Source organism: Aquarana catesbeiana, linkage group LG08 (assembly GCF_042186555.1).
Source record: "Aquarana catesbeiana isolate 2022-GZ linkage group LG08, ASM4218655v1, whole genome shotgun sequence".
Classification (NCBI taxonomy): domain Eukaryota; kingdom Metazoa; phylum Chordata; class Amphibia; order Anura; family Ranidae; genus Aquarana; species Aquarana catesbeiana.
The window spans coordinates 163,218,809-163,237,033 of NC_133331.1; positions in this window are offsets into that span (position 1 = coordinate 163,218,809).

Genomic DNA, 18,225 nt, shown 5'->3' on the forward strand with positions numbered 1-18,225 from the left:
GGAATAGACTACCTCCAGGCACACCTGCCCTCAATTTATTGGTATATGTGTTCAAAGATGGAGGCTCTCATAGATTAGAGTTTCGGACTACACTACATAGAGGTGCCTTGTCAAGGCAGTGTGTTATGCAACTAAAACCCCTGTTTTAACAAACATGATTGTAGTGCCACATGTAGTTACAGTTGTTAAAATTTAGTTTTTGACCTGCCTATTGGTATGGGGAGTGTCAATTGATTGAGGCTCAATTACATCCCCCTGTCTTCCTGGGACATAGTGGGTGGGAGAATCATGATCCCAGCCAGAATGTTAATATCTCCCCAGCCAATCCCTCTCTGATTCCTGATCTCTGAAAGGGCCCTCTGATTCCTCCGGTATTGAATTGTATTATAACTGTACTGTCTGCCCTCTTGTTGTAAAGCGCCGTGCAAACTGTTAGCATTATATAAATCCCATATAATAAGAATATTAATAAACCCTGGTCAACATGGCAGGTGACCAGCAGGGGGCTGAGGGGGTATAAAAAGGCTGGAACCCAGAGCAGAGGTCTCTTGTTCCTGATGAAGTAATACCCAGCCTGAGGGCTGTGGCATCCATGGGAAATCTGCCTGGAACTGCAAGCACCTTTTGTGGTGTCCCAGTCACTGTTTGGGAGACCTATGTTCTATCCTCCTGTAGCATTTACAGAAAGCCTCCGGAGTTGGTGAGGGTACTTTAAGGAGCTATTGTTCCAGTTGATGCCAGAGAATAAGCAGCCTGCACTCTAATGTGTGGAGTGGGATTCTGCACCAAGGAGGTTGAATCAGAGAGGCCTACATTTCAAGTACGTGAGGCCACCAGCAGCACATCCCCTGTAAGGCAGAGTGTGTTGCAATCTTTCCTGAGAATAGGAAAACATACTAGGGGGTATGTGTATACCTATTATCGGGGATTCATACCAGGACTAGAGAGGAAGGAACCCCCCATCTAACCAGCAAGTTGCCCTTAGGGTGGAGACAGGGGAGAAGCCTGTAGCCACTGTGGCACCTGTGCCTGTTTCCACAGAGGGGAGCAGTGTGGAGTCTGACCCTGCCTCCCCAAAGTTCTGCATGGATTAGAGTGAAGAGGACATTAGCGAGTAGGAAGTGTCTGGCGGGTCTTCACCAGAATGATTTTGGGGCGACCAGGATACACAGGCGGAGCGAGCGCAGAAACCTTCCTATGAGTCAGAGCATTTGCCAAATCCCAAAGAGACAGTGTCCATGTCAAAATGTGTACCAGAGTGTGAGCTGGAAGAAGAGTAGAAACAGTTCATCTGGCAACAGACCCAGTTTGCTGCCAGCTTACAATTTAGCAAGGAGTACCAGGAGTGGTGCTCTGATTTGTCACCATCACTTGGGTCAGGGCTCAGGCTCAGAGTGAGGCCCATCATCAGCTAATCAAAAAGGCTGTTAACCCCTTCATCCTGCTGAGCAGAAGGGTAATGGACATGCTGCTGTGATTCTTTAGAATGCAGCACATTATGCAGAAGAAAGTGGCATTAGAATCTGGATTCAAGTTTCAGTATGTGCCTTCAGAAGTCACGGATGAGGTGGAGGCTCCTTAAGAGAAGGTTGATGCAAGGCAGAAATATGGGGGTTCTTGCACAAGCTTATGCCCCATCATCACAGAGGAGCCAAGAGATTTTGGGAGTAGTTCTGTAGTATTAAACACAAAGACAGCGTCCTAATTAAAAAGACAGTCCTGACCAATTAAGGTCAGTACACATCTGGGGCCCAGATAACTGGATGATCCAGGTCCCCAGCCCAGATTTCTACTTGTGAGCCAGAGAAGGACTGGCTACTTCTGACCCATTTTGACTTTGTTGTCATCAATGTGCCTATCAGGCAATGGAACCTGGGACCAAACCGCCAGACCGATCCCATCTATGCGCTACATGATTAAACAATGCAATTTGTTTTTGGTGTTTTTATTTTTTGCCGGCTAGCTGGTAAATGTACTAGAAAATACATGCTAATGTAACCTATCCTTAATTACCCACTCCAACTGAGAGTATCAGTAAAGCCAGATCCAACGTAACATTCCTCTAAGCTACAGCATGATACCTTTACAACTGGGGGTTATTGGAACTGCATAAAGAGAGTCTCCATATCAAAGTTAGTGATTAATGGGGTTCTCATTATATATTGGAAGGATTGGTGCTAATTTATAAAACTGATTGTGCAGAAAACTGGAGAAAGCTGTACCATTTCATGGACCATCTAATTTACTTTTCCAAAATTACGAAATCTGTTTTAGTAGGCATTCTATTTTTTGAGTTAGCTGCATGGAATCAGCTAGAACATTGATATGATACAAACTGATTTCTTTCTGTAAGTATTTTGTTAAGTTTCTCACATGCTGTAGCAAATGACTGTGATTGCCTATGACATTATGTTCACCCAGCTGTTAACTTACTCTGCTTTATATTCACCATTCCAGTCATTAGTTCAATTTGGTTGTATGTGGAACGGCACCAGTTGAAGTAACTCTATAATATAGTCCATCAAGCATCAAAAATGAGAGACAAATTTCTGGAGGGCAGAGAATGACTGACGGAGGCAGTGTGTCATTCTGTCACCTCGCACAACGAAACATGCTGAAATATTTATGACTCCTTTGATCAGTCTTTGGAAGCGGATTTCTGATCCCTGATTATCCTTCCTCATGTGCCGATTAGAAAATAGCTGAGAAATCCACATAATTATGCTAAATCGTATTAACTCTTTGCTGAGAAAATGAATGCATAAACAATAAGAGAAGCACAAAGCCTAGCGTTAAAGTAGTTATTTTGTTTAATCAGATTGGGGCCAAATCCTTTGATAAAAATGTCTGTTTTTGTTCACAGGAAAATTTAAATACCAGGGAAACTATGTAGAGTCAATCCTCAGCAGCAACAGATTTGTCACGATGCATCACTGGGAGCCCTTACCTACTTACAGGGCCCATCCTGGGCGGGTGCAAGCTGCTGCAGAGGAGGGGTGCCGAAGCTGTGGCACTTACTTGACTTAGCAGCAGCGGCGGCGCCGCCCCCCGAGACCCAGTCGTCCTGTCCACACTGTCACTCCAATGCCTGCCCTGGCTGTCCAACTTTTCTGCGCACACTGCCACTGAGGAGTGGTGTATACACCGCTCCTAAAGCGCCCCCTGACATTGAAATCAATGGACAGCGCCGCCGAAGCGGGGAGGAGTTAGTAAGATGACCACACCAATGTGGGAGCGCCAGAAATATTTCTGCACCCAGGCGCCTGTGGATCGGCCCTGTCTACTTACCACATTTTGTTTCAAAACATATTCAATGCATAGTCAATGTCAGCCTTGTCTCCATTCAGCCATTACCCTGTCCAGATCCCTGAAAACTCATTTATTCAGGGAAGCCTATCCCATACCCACATAACAACTATCCCCGAGCCACCCCCATCAAATCATTCTCTACAGTTATTACCTTTTGTACCACCACTCCCTCCCTTTAGAATGTAAGCTCTACTAGCAGGGCCCTCCTGTACCTTTTGTATTGAACTGTACTGTAATTGTGTTGTCCCCCCTATACATTGTAAAGCGCTACATAAACTGTTGGCGCTATATAAATCGCGTATAATAATAATAATTATGGGATGCATGGGTGCATTGCAGGTGGATATTTCAGTCAGTTGATCTAGTTTATTTTTCTATCACATTTAAGAAGAATTGTCTGTATCGTCCCACAGCAACAATTACAGTTTTATTTTTCCATCATTCTGTTTCAAGTTCAGGTTGAAATGACTCTACTGTATACCCGCAGCAGCCTCAAAAAGCCTGCATTTAGCTGTCCACCGCTTTCTAACTCCTGTATGTTGTTATTGACCTGTAAAGGAGCCCATCATAGTGATAGCCAATAGGTATATAAGGGGTGGAATTTAGTGGCAAGCTCCAATATTACCCATATGTGTCAGAGCTTTTCCTTTCAGAATGGTCTTAGATTTAGCCATATCTATAGGGTTCCTAAAGCTAATCCATGTACAGTATGTGCCATCAAATCATAGCTACAGCTGCTGTTTGTTTTGTTCAAGAGACAGGGGGCTGATTTACTAAAGGCAAATAGACTATTCACTTTAACTTTCATAATCCATTCATCCAATCTTATGAGCAAAATTGCTGCTTTTTTATTCCCTTGCACTTGATAGGGTTTTCTTTGCAAAGTAACATTTCACCACATTCATTAACCACTTAAGGACCGGAAGATTTTGCCCCCTTAATGACCAGACCATTCTTTGCGATACGGCACTGCGTCGCTTTAACTGACAATTGCGTGGTCGTGCAACGCTGTACCCAAACAAAATTGATGTCCTTTTTAGATAGAACTTTCTTTTGGTGACAATTTTGAAAAAAAAATATTTTTTTTTAACTTTTCGCTATAATAAAAATGTCCCCCCCCCCCAAAAAAAAATGTAAAAAATGCATTTCTTCATCAGCTTAGGCCAATATGTATTCTTCTACATATTTTTGGTAAAAAAAAAAAAAAAAAAATTGCAATAAGCGTATATTGATTGGTTTGCGAAAAAGTTATTGCGTCTACAACATAGGGGATAGATTTATGGCATTTTTATTATTTATGGCGATCTGTGGTTTTTAGCGGGACTGAAACATTACGGCGGACAGATCGGACACTTTTCACACTTTTTTGGGACCACTGACATTTATACAGCGATCAGTGCTATAAAAATGAACTGATTACTGTGTAAATGTCACTGGCAGGGAAGGGGTTAATATAAGGAGATGATCAAGGGGTTAACTATGTTCCCTCATGTGTGTTAGGGGGGGATGGGACTGACTGGAGGAGGAGACAGATCGCTGTTCCTAATTACTAGGAACTGCAGATCTATCTATCCTCCCCATTCAGAACAGGGATTTGTGTGTTTACATACACAGATCCCCATTCTGGCTCTCATGCCCATTGTGGGTGACCGGCAGATATCGTGGCCGCCGGCCACAAGCATCAGTTCCCCCCGCCGTGCAGCGGGTGCAAGCACATACCTCTGGCGCGCACGCGCCTGCTATTGTTCTTAATGGAGCCGACACACAGGTACAGCGATTTATGGGAACAAGCCGACCTGCCATCGTATAATGCCGGCGGGTGGTTGGCAAGTGGTTAAGCTCTGTGAAAATTTCCATTGCAAAGTACATAGCCTATTTGCATTTAGTAAATGAACTCCAATGTTTCTTTAGATTTAAGAAGTTACTGTGGAAAACTACACAGTTGTATTTTTTTTTCAAATATAAGTTTTTATTTCAAAAAAGGAAAGTAACAATCAAACAATAGCATTGTATTACATTCTCCAGCATGTCATCCATTATACACAGTTGAAAACATATTTTGACCATAACAGTAATCTGGTATTTGTGTTTATGAGTTCAAAATTGCTGGTTGACATCCGTTTAACCAAGTCTGTGTTTACAGATATTACGAGTCTGTGCCTACTACGTACGATGTATATTTCATTTCTGGGATGTTTTGAGATTACGGTCATGTAGTGCCTCCAACTTAAAAACCAGAAATACAATAAAGGAGGCAAATAGATTCCACTGAAGAACACTACAAAGTAAAGAGACAAAGAAGAAAGTAGATAAGAAAGGGAAGAAAGAAGAGAAAGGCAGATAAGTTTTATGAAGAAGGGGGGGGGGGTTAGGTAAAAAGGGGGGGGGGGAGGGGGGGTATTCGACCCAGGTGAACCGTCTGTTTTTAAATTGTTTTGTTCTATGTTGCCAGAAGGGCTATTCCCTCATCTGAAAGTATGAACATATTCCACAGCCTCCATGTCTGTGAATGTTGATCTTGTTTGTTTTGCGCCGTTTGAACCAGGTCCTCCAATCTCCTGATCTCTTCCACTCTGCCCAGCCACAGCCCTATAGACAGCGGAAGCGTCTGTTTCCACAGGAGAGGAATACATGCTTTAGCTGCGTTCAGCAAATGTCGTACTATCGATTTTTTATAGGCTCGAGGCGAGATCGTAGTTGCATGAAGTAGAATTAGCGCCGGATCATCACTTATTGTGTAATCCGTGAATTTTTGCGTTATCATACGGACTGTCATCCAAAAATGATGCAGGAGTGGGCAAGACCAGAAGATATGGAGGAGCGTCCCCTTACTCGCTTGACACCTCCAACATTTATCAGATGTATCCGGGAAGTATTCATGAAGTCTGCTTGGCGTGTAGTACCATCTAGTCAGTATCTTATAATTAAGTTCCTGTATTTTGGTGCATATAGATGATTTTAAGGAAAATGTGATAATCATTTGTATTTGGGCACTAGTAAATGTGCTTTGTAAGTCGTTTTCCCATGCACGTATAAACGTCAAAGCAGGTTGCTCCGAAGGGGAATTAATCAAAGCATATGTTTTGGACAGGACTTGAGGCAAGTTTCCCTCGTCCTTACAATAGTTTTCAAAAGTCGTTAGGTCACGATTAAACTGTGATGGGTTGGGGATCGTACAGAGAAAGTGATGTAGACGTATTGCAGGCCAGAATGGGAGTCGAAAATGGCCACTCTCTAGAGTTAGGGATTGTATGGACGGCCATTTGTTGTTTATCAAAAAATGAGAGGCACGATCTCTACCTGCCACTCTAAGTGACTCAAATCCTAAACGTTCCAGGCCTGGAGGAAAACCTGGGTTACCCAGAATTGGGTATAGAGGTGAGCTATCTGTGGATAAGGAGTTTGCCCGTATCGCGGCATATCCTTCCCTAAGTGACGTGCCAATTAGAGGATGCGATTTCAATGTCTCAGGTAGTTTGTCAAAGCACCAGACCACTCCCTGCAACGAGGCCTCGGACTGTGCCTGTTCTAGTTGTATCCACAACTTGTTGTCGCCGTGCCTACACCAATCTATTATTCTGCCCAAATGTACTGCCCTATAGTAGTTTTTTAAATCTGGAAGGGCTAGTCCTCCACAGTGTTTGGGAAGGGTAAGGTAACTTCTACGTAGTCGAGGTTTTGATTTCCCCCATATAAATTGTATGAAAATAGAGTGTATTTGCTTAAAATATTGAAGCGGGATTTTAATTGGCAGGGTTTGGAACAGATATAAAAATTTCGGGAGTATGGTCATTTTAATTAGATTGCATCTACCAAACCATGAGTGTAACCCCTTGTTCCACTCTTCTAACAGCATTCTAGATTTAATTAGCAGAGGGGGGAAGTTAAGGTCAAAGGTGTGTCTTAGGTCCCTGGGAATCAAGGTCCCCAAATATTTGAGGGATGTATCTGACCATCTGAACTTAAATTTTGATTTTAAGGAGCTCAGTCTGTTTGGCTGTATATCAATTCCCATGGCTTCTGACTTATCAAAGTTGATTTTTAGATTGGAAAGAGTGCCATATTTTCCAAATTCCTTCAACAGGTTCAGAAGTGACACTGTAGGGTTAGTTAGGGTGAACATAAGGTCGTCTGCATAAGCTGAGATTTTATATTGAGTGTCCCCTACTGTTATACCTGATATATCAGAATTCAGTCTTATAGTGCAAAGAAAGGGTTCTAACGTTAGGGCAAAAAGGAGGGGTGAGAGCGGGCATCCCTGTCTGGTACCGTTTGTTATTGGGAACGAATCTGAGAGAAGTCCGTTCGCTTTGATCTGTGCTGTGGGTGTAGAGTATACGCTAGATATCCAATGTATCATTTTGTGTCCCAGGCCAATATGCTTGAGGACCGCCAGCATGAATACCCAGTTAACACGGTCAAACGCCTTCTCAGCGTCCGTGCTGAGAAAGACCAATGGGATATGTTGTTTGTTTACCTCATGGATGAGGTTGAGTACCTTGATGGTATTATCCCTTGCCTCTCGGGCAGGGATAAATCCCACTTGGTCCAAATGAACTAAATTTGGCATAAATTGTGTCAGTCTGTTGGCTAGGATTTTGGTGAATAGTTTAAGGTCTACGTTCAGGAGCGATATGGGCCTATAGCTGCCACACGCTGCTGGGTCCTTGTCTTCTTTGAGTATGAGAGATACGTGTGCTCGTAAGGTATCTCTCGGTAAGGGATCACCCTTACCTAGTCCATTGAACATCTTCACCATATGGGGGCACAATATTGTCAGGAGTGTTTGGTAGTATTGTATTGTCATCCCATCTGGACCCCGAGCTTTACCCGGTTTCATCCCCCCTACCGCTCTCTGCAATTCCTCTATTGTGATGGGGTCTTCCAGTCCTAACTTGTCCTCTAAGGATAATCTGGGCATTTGAGATGTTGTAAGATAGTCATTGACTATGTCATCAGATAGCGGTTTAACAGGGAGGTTATATAGAGAAGTGTAATATTTCTTGAATGTATCCGCAATTTGAGTTGGTGTGGTCTGTTTTTGCCCTTTTACGTCAATAATTTGAGGGATGTACGTATTAAGACGATGTTTTCAGACTGATTGTGCTAGAAGTTTCCCGCATTTGTTCCCTGACTCATAAGATATTTTCCTGCATATTTGCAGGGCAGCTTTAGCTCTATATTGTAATAGATCAACAATTTGTTTCCTGAGGGATGTTAGCTCTGCTTCTAAAGAGACGGTCGGCGTTTGTTTGTGTTTGGCTTCTACGTCATGTATTTTGTCAAGAAGAGTCAGAAGTAGTTGTTCCCTTTCTTTCTTAATACGTGTACCGTGCTTTATAAGTATGCCTCTTATTACTGTCTTATGGGCTTCCCATACTATGCCCGGATTACAATCTCCTGTGTCATTTAGTCGGAAGTAATGTGTCAGTTCAGTCTGTACGTCTGCTAGGACCTCTGGTGTTTGCAATAGACTTTCGTTCAGTCTCCAGAATTTGGGTCTGGTCATCACGGACGGTGACAAACAGTAGCACATGGTGACAGGCGCATGGTCCGACCATGTGATGTTGCCTATCTCCACCCTGTGGACTGCCTCCAACTGACTATGGGGGACAAAGAAATAATCTATTCTCGAATATATTTTGTGTGGAGAGGAATAGAAGGTATAATCGCGTTCCCCGGGGTGGAGTAATCTCCACGTGTCTATCAGCCGAGCGTCATGTAATTCTCGGGTTATGTGCTTGTATACTCTAGACCGTATGGACGTGGATCTAGACGATGTGTCTTCCGAGGGGTTTAAAGGTACATTGATATCTCCACCTAGCACTAATTGTCCTTCCAAGAAATCCGTAAGTAAGTTCAGTGTGTGATGTAAGAAGGTGTCTTGTCGGTCATTCGGTGCATATATGGTGGCTAGTGTTACTTTGGTACCTCTAAGTAAGCCTTTAATGAACATATAGCGGCCATTCGGGTCCGCAAGGGTGTCAGCACAGGTCCAGGGTACCGTCCCTGCAATAAGTATTGATATTCCTCTAGACTTGGCTGTCTCATTAGTGGCATGGTAAGCATGTGGAAAATGTCGACTTTTTAGATATATCTGATTTCCTTTCCTGAAGTGTGTCTCTTGAATGAATGCGACGTCTATGCAAGCTCTTCTAAGGTCAGACAAGAGCATGCGGCGTTTCTCTGGAATATTAAGACCCTTGGCGTTCAAGGAATATATATTGATTGAATCCATCCTCACCTGGGTCAAAGGAGGTTAAGAGGTGGGTGTGGGATAAGGAGATAGGGGGTGGGAGAATGTAAGGAAGAGTATATGTAGAGAAAGGAGAGGATAGAAAGAGAAAACGAGATGAAAAGACCGTCAAGTAAGACGTCTATTAATTGGTTTGTATCGTCGGTGTACTAAAGTAAATTAAGTAAATTACTTAACAAGAGAGCGTGTCCTGGGCCTTACCAGGAGACTTGCTCCAACCTAATGGGGGAGAGGTAAGAGCAGACCTGCGAAGGCGTCCCCGGTCCGTCCCCCACCACCCAGGTGACAGCATTATGTAAACCTCTACTTAGAATCTTGCTATATATGTCAATGAACATGGCAGAAAAAATAAAAGAAACAAACTGAAAAGACAAAACTCAAGATAGCTTAACAAATAACCGAGCAGAAATTTCTGTAGGGAGTATGATGTAAAATACATAGCATCCTGACTTGTTGCATAGCCACTAACTGTGGGCCATTCATTTTACAATAGTATATAGATACTTTGGAGAAAAAACAGGGTATGTACATTATCCTCACCACTCCTCGAGTGAACCTTTTCATTGTTACCATGTCTCCCTTCTGAAGCTAACCACCCCTCCTATACTACTTGCGTCTTCCCCTATGGGGAGTCAGAACTCCAATAACGGTAAATGCGGGTGGGCATATATACAGATGATCTATCCTCCATAACCAGAGATCTGATACCTCCCATGTCATCCTCACCTAATAGGAGTTGTCCATGACGCTATTCATCTCCTTCCGCTAACGTGGGTGGATGTTTCCTTCTACTTCCCTCCCCGCCCCTATTGCTCTGCAGTGTCCCCTTCCTGTTCAGCAACTCAAGATTTCACCAAACCTGATTCTAGGGGTATATATATGATGGGCAGATTAGGTTAGGTAGTCCTGCCCCCCTGTATTGCCCCAGGGAAAAAAAAAGGGAAAAAAACAATCAACTTATAATCAGCTTTATAGGCAATATCAATATCAATGCTCCCCTAGCTAACATTTCCCCATAACCATGTATAGGATTCAAAAAGCAAAAACACCTCCGCAAAAACCACCAACCACCACAGCCCTGTTAGAGTCATACTGTGTTTCATGTAATAACTTGGATCAAAGTTCTGAGTATATTCTTCAGGACCTTTCCATCAGTTAGTGGTATATGTGGCAATCGTGGTGGTTGTAATCCTGCGTTAAGATAGCAGGTCAGGTGAAGAGGGGAGGAGGCCACAGTAACTTCATAGATTATTACAGGGACAATCTGTGTAAATATTCTCCCTTTTTTCGTGTCATCCTATGAGGCTGTTCAGGTAGGGCAAGACATCTTTATCAGCAGGGGGGGAGAAAACAAACAAATCACAGGAGGATTGCATTTGAGGGCATGAGAGGTATATGTCTGGGGTTAGCATCCCAAAAATATAAGGAGGCCATGTGGTATCCATCAAAATAAAATAAAAAGGGGGAGACGGGGGAAAGAAAAAGTTATATATATAAAAATGGGTTCATATAGGAACATCAGTGGTAATAGATAGCAGCCGCTATCAGCTCACCGCTCGGCGTGTTTCATTCAGTCTTCTCTCGGCGCCTCTGCAGAGGTGTAGCGCGACCTGCGTTGGTTCCACTGTGGTCTCGGTGATCGTGATCTCTGCCTGCCAGATGTTCCAGGTCGGATGTTGGAGCGTTGCAGCAACTGTAGCCAGTCCGGGACTACCACCGGTTCCACCTCCAGGAATGCAAACAAGGCATGAAGTTTGGCAGGAGACCGCAGTGTGAATGAGTGCTGTGCTTTTCTAAATGTTACTGAAATGGGGAAACCCCATCTATAGGTGCAGCCAGCAGTTCTCGCCACTTCCAGAACTGGTTTCAGTTGTGCTCTTCTCTGTAGCGTCGATTGCGATAAATCCGGGAGAATTCGGATAATTGCTCCATCAAATGTGACATCTCCTTTCTCCCAGGCCGCTCGCAGCACCATTTCTTTATGTGTATATTGATGTATACGGCAAATAACATCTCTCGGTCTGCCCATATCATTCGAACGGGGACCCAATGCCCGGTGTATGCGATCAAAAGACAGGCTTGAAGGGTAACGATCTCCCAGTAAGTCCCTGAAAATCGCCAGTGTGGATTCCGCCAGGTCTTCCATCCCCGTAGCCTCTGGCATACCCCTCAGACGCAGATTATTGCATCTGCTGCGGTCTTCGGCCTCCTCTAACCGCAGCTGTTGAGTGAGGAGTGCCGAGGCTTGTGTAGTTTGCTCTGCCTCGATTACCGCCAAACGTCTTTCGATCGTGGTCAGTGAGGATTCTCCCACTTCCACTCGTCCTGACAGGGTCTGTATCTCCTGCCTTACCTCCTCTATCTCCTGTCAGTGGGAAGCCTCTATTCTACTGACGATGGCTTCAAAATCTGCCCTGGTTGGGAGGGCCTGTAGAAGCGCCCTTAGTTCCGCATCAGCCCTCAGAGTCAGCGGTGTGTGTGGGAGGGAGAGGGATTCTTGTGAGTCGGAGCGGAATATACCGGGGATTGAACCGTCCAAGTTCTGCACCGTCGGTGTCGAGATCTGGTCAGATATAGCCTGTGGTTGCCGGTCTTTGTGTGTGCCGGGCCTCGTGGTGTCCGCCATCTTGGTAGCTGGTGCTGTTCCTGGAGCGTTCACTAGAAATCGGTGTATATCCCCGCCGTTATGTGTTTTAGGAGACACCCGCTGTCTGTATCTGCCTCTCCGCTTTCCAGCAGAGTACATACCGGGAGAAACAAGCAGAGTATATACGCTTAAAAGCTGATAGTGGACGGGTCAGGCCGGGAGCTCCTCAGAAAGACGTCCTCACTCGGCCATCTCGAGACCACGCCCCCCTACACAGTTGTATTTTAATTCAACTGAACCATGCCTTCATTTATACTAGAGTGACCAAATCTGCTATGCAGGGCAGTTGAGGGTCATGTGACTCATCTTGTCTGCAGGTAGACTGATTTCTAAAAATCTGATTATCCACGGTGATGTACTCCTCGCTCTCTATAAAATACTACTGCTTTTTTTTGGTTATATTGCACTGTGTCTGGTTATAATATTGTTTGAATTCCAAGTTCAATTTCCAGGTCCTATCTTGGTTAAACATTACTGTTCTAAGAAAGCTACTCATGGCCAAACTATTAACATAAGGATTCTTTTTTAATCTATGCCCTTGAATTCCAGCTGACTACTTTATTTTAGGATAAACCAGTTACATTCATCAACTCTTTGGCAGGGCTTTCTCTGTCCTTTTGAAAAAAGACATCCAGAAAGCTGTAGGAATGATTTATTACTGTAATAGTGCTCACTGTCCTATTTGATTATATACCCTGAAAAATAAATACAGAAATAATGAAAAATTCTATCCTATATTCAGTTTAACCTAGAAAACTTAGCATTGAGTAACACAGTATGTTTGGTTGACTAAATGAGTAGATTGCAATTACACACCTTTTGTTAGACAACACATTCTTTCTAAAAAACATGTATTTTTAAGCCAATAAAAACTTCTATTCACTATAAATTTACAAAATTATGTTGATTGCTTACAAGAGTACAGCATTATGCAGTTTGTCTTAGAGTACAATGAAGGGAACTCCAAGCAGAGGTGAACATATTGCAGTTACAAGCTTTATAACAAAAAGTCTTAATGGGAGAACTTGCCACAGTGTCACATACCTGATGAGTGACCAAGGAGATGACGGTGGCCTCACTAACTTCTTTTGTCCACAAAAGCCTGAGGTGCATTTATTGCAACTTGTCAGTGGATGTCACTTAGGATTACCAGCATAGAGCAGATAGTTAGGTGAGGTTGAAAAAAGACACAAGTCCATCAAGTCCAACCTATGTGTGTGATTATGTGTCAGTATTGCATTGTATATCCCTGTAGGTTGTGGTCATTCAGGTGCTTATCTAATAGTTTCTTGAAGCTACCAATGCTCCCCACTGAGACCACCACCTGTGGAAGGGAATTCCACATCCTTGCCGCTCTTACAGTAAAGAACCCTCTACGTAGTTTAAGGTTAAACCTCTTTTCTTCTAATTTTGGCCATGAGTCTTGTTAAACTCTCTTCTGCGAAAAAGTTCTATCCCTATTGTGGGGTCACAAGTCCGGTATTTGTAAATTGAAATCATATCCCCTCTCAAGCGTCTCTTCTCCAGAGAGAATAAATTCAGTGCTCGCAACCTTTCCTCATAACTAAGATCCTCCAGACCCTTTATTAGCTTTGTTGCCCTTCTTTGTACTCGCTCCATTTCCAGTACATCCTTCCTGAGGACTGGTGCCCAGAACTGGACCGCATACTCTAGGTGCGGCCGGACCAGAGTCTTGTAGAGCGGGAGAATTATCGTTTTATCTCTGGAGTTGATACCCCTTTTAATGCATGCCAATATTCTGTTTGCTTTGTTAGCAGCAGCTTGGCATTGCCTGCCATTGCTGAGCCTATCATCTACTAGGACCCCCAGGTCCTTTTCCATCCTAGATTCCCCCAGAGGTTCTCCCCCCAGTGTATAGATTGCATTCATATTTTTGCCACCCAAATGCATTATTTTACATTTTTCTACATTGAACCTCATTTGCCATGTAGTCGCCCACCCCATTAATTTGTTCAGGTCTTTTTGCAAGGTTTCCACATCCTGCGAAGAAGTTATTGCCCTGCTTAGCTTAGTATTGTCTGCAAAAACAGAGATTGAACTGTTTATCCCATCCTCCAGATCATTTATGAACAAATTAAATAGGATTGGTCCCAGCACAGAACCCTGGGGAACCCCACTACCCACCCCTGACCATTCCGAGTACTCCCCATTTATCAACACCCTCTGAACTCGCCCTTGTAGCCAGTTTTCAATCCATGTACTCACCCTATGGTCCATGCCAACGGACCTTATCTTGTACAGTAAACGTTTATGTGGAACTGTGTCAAATGCTTTTGCAAAATCCAGGTACACCACGTCTACGGGCCTTCCTTTATCTAGATGGCAACTCACCTCCTCATAGAAGGTTAATAGATTGGTTTGGCAAGAATGATTCTTCATGAATCCATGCTGATTACTGCTAATGATACCGTTCTTATTACTAAATTCTTGTATATAGTCCCTTATCATCCCCTCCAAGAGTTTACATACTATTGATGTTAGGCTAACTGGTCTGTAATTCCCAGGGATGTATTTTGGGCCCTTTTTAAATATTGGTGCTACATTGATGAACTCAGAGAACTTAAACTACCCAGGATGCAGTAGGTGAGTAGCTAATGACCGGAATGGAAGAACAGAATAAGCAAGGAAAGATTAAATCAGGAGCCATAGATGATAATAGATGATAACTAGTGGGCAACGAAGAGCAAATGCGCATTAAAAGGTCAGGGTCAGAAGACAGGCCAAGGTCATTAACTGGCGGGCAACAATACAACAATATACAAAGTTAGCAGGTGGATGCAAGGTTAAGTCAGGAAGCCAGAGTCAGCAACATAAGATAATTGATGTTCCTTGACCATGCATTGTCCATACCAAACTACACGTGTACAGGAGCTGTGCACAGGACAATGTTCAATGCAACTCATAGCTGAGAAATATGCCTCAAAATGATGTAACATGATTTTTCTTATTTAGTTTGTCTCTTCTCACCACCTCTGGACATTTGCAGCTAAATTTAAATGTAGCCAAGTGCTGGCTGTGTTATTACCTTCACTCAGGGACACTCCTCGTTTACTATACATGGAGCTTTTTCCTCCTAGTGCTCAACATGGGGAATAATCACATCATTTCCTGAATGCAGAGAAAAAGCCACTCACTGATAGCATAGGATTGTGGGACATGTAGTCCGATCACCTAAATTTATACTAGATTTAATGCTGTTTAAAACTACAAGTTCCGGAGTGCTGAAAGACTAAGGAATTCTGGGCAAGCGGATAAATTGGACTGTCCTGGGTGGCCTCTTGGGACACAGGGTTTAGAGCTGCAAGAACAAGAGGCCATCACTCCAGGTGCTATTGGCAGGCACCGTAGCCTAGGCAGAGCTGGGACCTCTCACCCTGATGGCTTCATCCCTGGGCACAGGGTTGCTGTCATTGTCACCACATCCACTGCATTGCTGATGTCACCACATCCACTGCACACCCACGCAGCCATTGCTGGGCCTACAGGTTGCCAGCCATCTCACAACTCTCTGCAGATATTCCTCACAGAACCCATGTATGGGCATGAAGCCCATCTTATCTCTGACACTTTACTTAAAGACACTGCACGCAGACAACTTTACACCTGACCAGTTGGAGGGTCTTTGCTGGGGAAAATACATCTGTTACATTCCGCCTCATTGGCCTGCTACTGCACAGCAACATCTCTGGGCCCCGCCATAGCTATCTGAAGATCATGTATACCCATGTTCCAAGGACCTCCTTTAACCACTTAAGGACCGCCCCACATACATATACTGTGGCAGGGCGGCCCTTAAGCACAAAATTACATACCTGTACATGATTTTTTCTATTGGCCCTGGGGCACGCGTACCACCGCGGCTGCGCTCCCGCCATGATTGGACATTCGCTGGAGAGACAGAATGGCGGTATGCCTAGGTAAACAAGGCAGACTGTTGTTCTGTCAAAAAGGAAGAGCGAGATCTGTGATTGCTAATCAGGTATACAGATGTGTCTCTTCCTTGAGTCAGTCCATCCACCACACAGTAAGAAAGCACACCCAGGGAATACAGTTAACCCTTTGATTGCCCCTCATGTTAACCCCTTCCCTGCCAGTGTCATTTATACATTGTCAGTGCATTTTTTTAGCCAGTGCTAATTTCGTCACTGAAAACACTTTCCTCAAAGATTTTGTCATCAGCATTTTTACAGTGACGAAAATGAAACGAAAAGTACAGCACATTTTTGTCCACTGAAGAAAACTATGACGAAAATCCAATCCATTTTCGTTATCGAACGACGAGACGAAAATGGCAAGGAGGGACGTTTACCAACTTCCGTTTCTTTACAGAGCTACTTCCGCAATCCGTGCCCAGCAAGCACCGTGCCACTGTGACAACTCCGAGAGTGCCAGAGTGTGTGAGTGAGAGCGGCACTGTGTGCATTACAGGCCTCCCAACTCCCGAGTCTCTCTCTACTCCTCCTGACGCCAGGTGCCCAGAGACAGAGCAGACTGTGTGAGTGCAGTGCAGTACTTTGCAATACAATGATTGTGGTACAGCAAGCCTGAGGCCTCCCCTCAGACGACCACTGTCCATCCAGAGCACACTGTGCAACAGTGCAGGCCTCCTCTGACCACTGGCAGTGGCATCCAGGCCTCTTTTGCACTGTCAATTATAGGCCATCCCTCAGACCACCATCCAGGCTCCAGCACTGTGTGTGCTGCATGCCATTTATTTCCAAATTTTACAGGCCTACTCTACTCAGGCCACCATCTGGAGCACTGTGCACACTGCACTGCAACATACAGGCTTCCAGTTCCTCCCCACCGTCTGTCCACAACTCCAAACTATACCGGAAATGTCAGCTTCTGTGACTGTCACTGGTAGAAAGAGAAGAGAAGATCTATGGATGTATTTTACATTTGATGCTAAGCCCAACAAAACTCTTTGCAAACCATGTGCAGCGACACTCGCTGGTAAAAATACAACAAACTTGAAGCATCATTTGCTGACAACTCATCCTGAAATTCATACGAAGGTAAGAACAGCAACACTTAACTCCATTTTTTGGGAACAGTCTTATGTACATTGGCATTGCAGGGATTTTTATTACAAACTTTCTTGCAGAGTTCATATCTTTTGTTATTCTGAAGTTTTCTGTTTGTTTGTCTGTCTATGTTGTGCACTTTAGTCACTGAATTTTAATGGGAGAGAGTGATTTGATTTCATAATATCTATCAGCTGCTGCTTTCCCTGAATTTAGGTATCTCACCAAAATATATGTAGAAGGATGTCGCAGTGGTCACTGGGAGAGGCTGGGGCACTGTCAATTTTGGCACAGCACAGGCACTTAAAGGCCTAAGGCCGGCCCTGGGAAGGGCTTTACATGTAGTATATTGTAGAGAGACAACTTGGAGCTGACAGTGTGGGGTGAGAGAGAATGTAAAATCAGAACAACTTTAATTTTCCCCCTAATTAAACCCCACAGATACAGAAAACCTCAAATGATAGGCCAAGTCAAGCCAGTGGCAGTGCACAACCACAGCAAACTATTTGCACTGATCTTTTAGGTGCTTCAAAATACAAAATTGACTCTAAGGAACACCATGTCAGGGAGGAGGCCATAGCAAGATGGATTTGGCGCACCAGATTACCAGTCAGAACGATTGAAGATGAGGACTTTGTTAGCATGATGGAGACAGTAGATAGGAAGCTGGCTGTTCCAAAGAAAACTAAAATAAGCAATCTGATTGACAAACAGTATAAAGAACAGATGAAAAACAAAAATTCAAAAAGAGAGTGGCTGCTGCTCGGAGAGTATCTATTTGCATTGATTTGTGGACCAATTAGCCCACCCACACACTGCACAGTCAATCAAATCATGCGTGGACAAATGCTTGCAAGAGTGGGACATACCAAAGAGGAAGATCCTTACAGTGATAACAGACAATGGGAGCAATATGGTGGCAGCATTTAAACAAACCACAGCAGCAGCAGAAGAACCACCCAGCT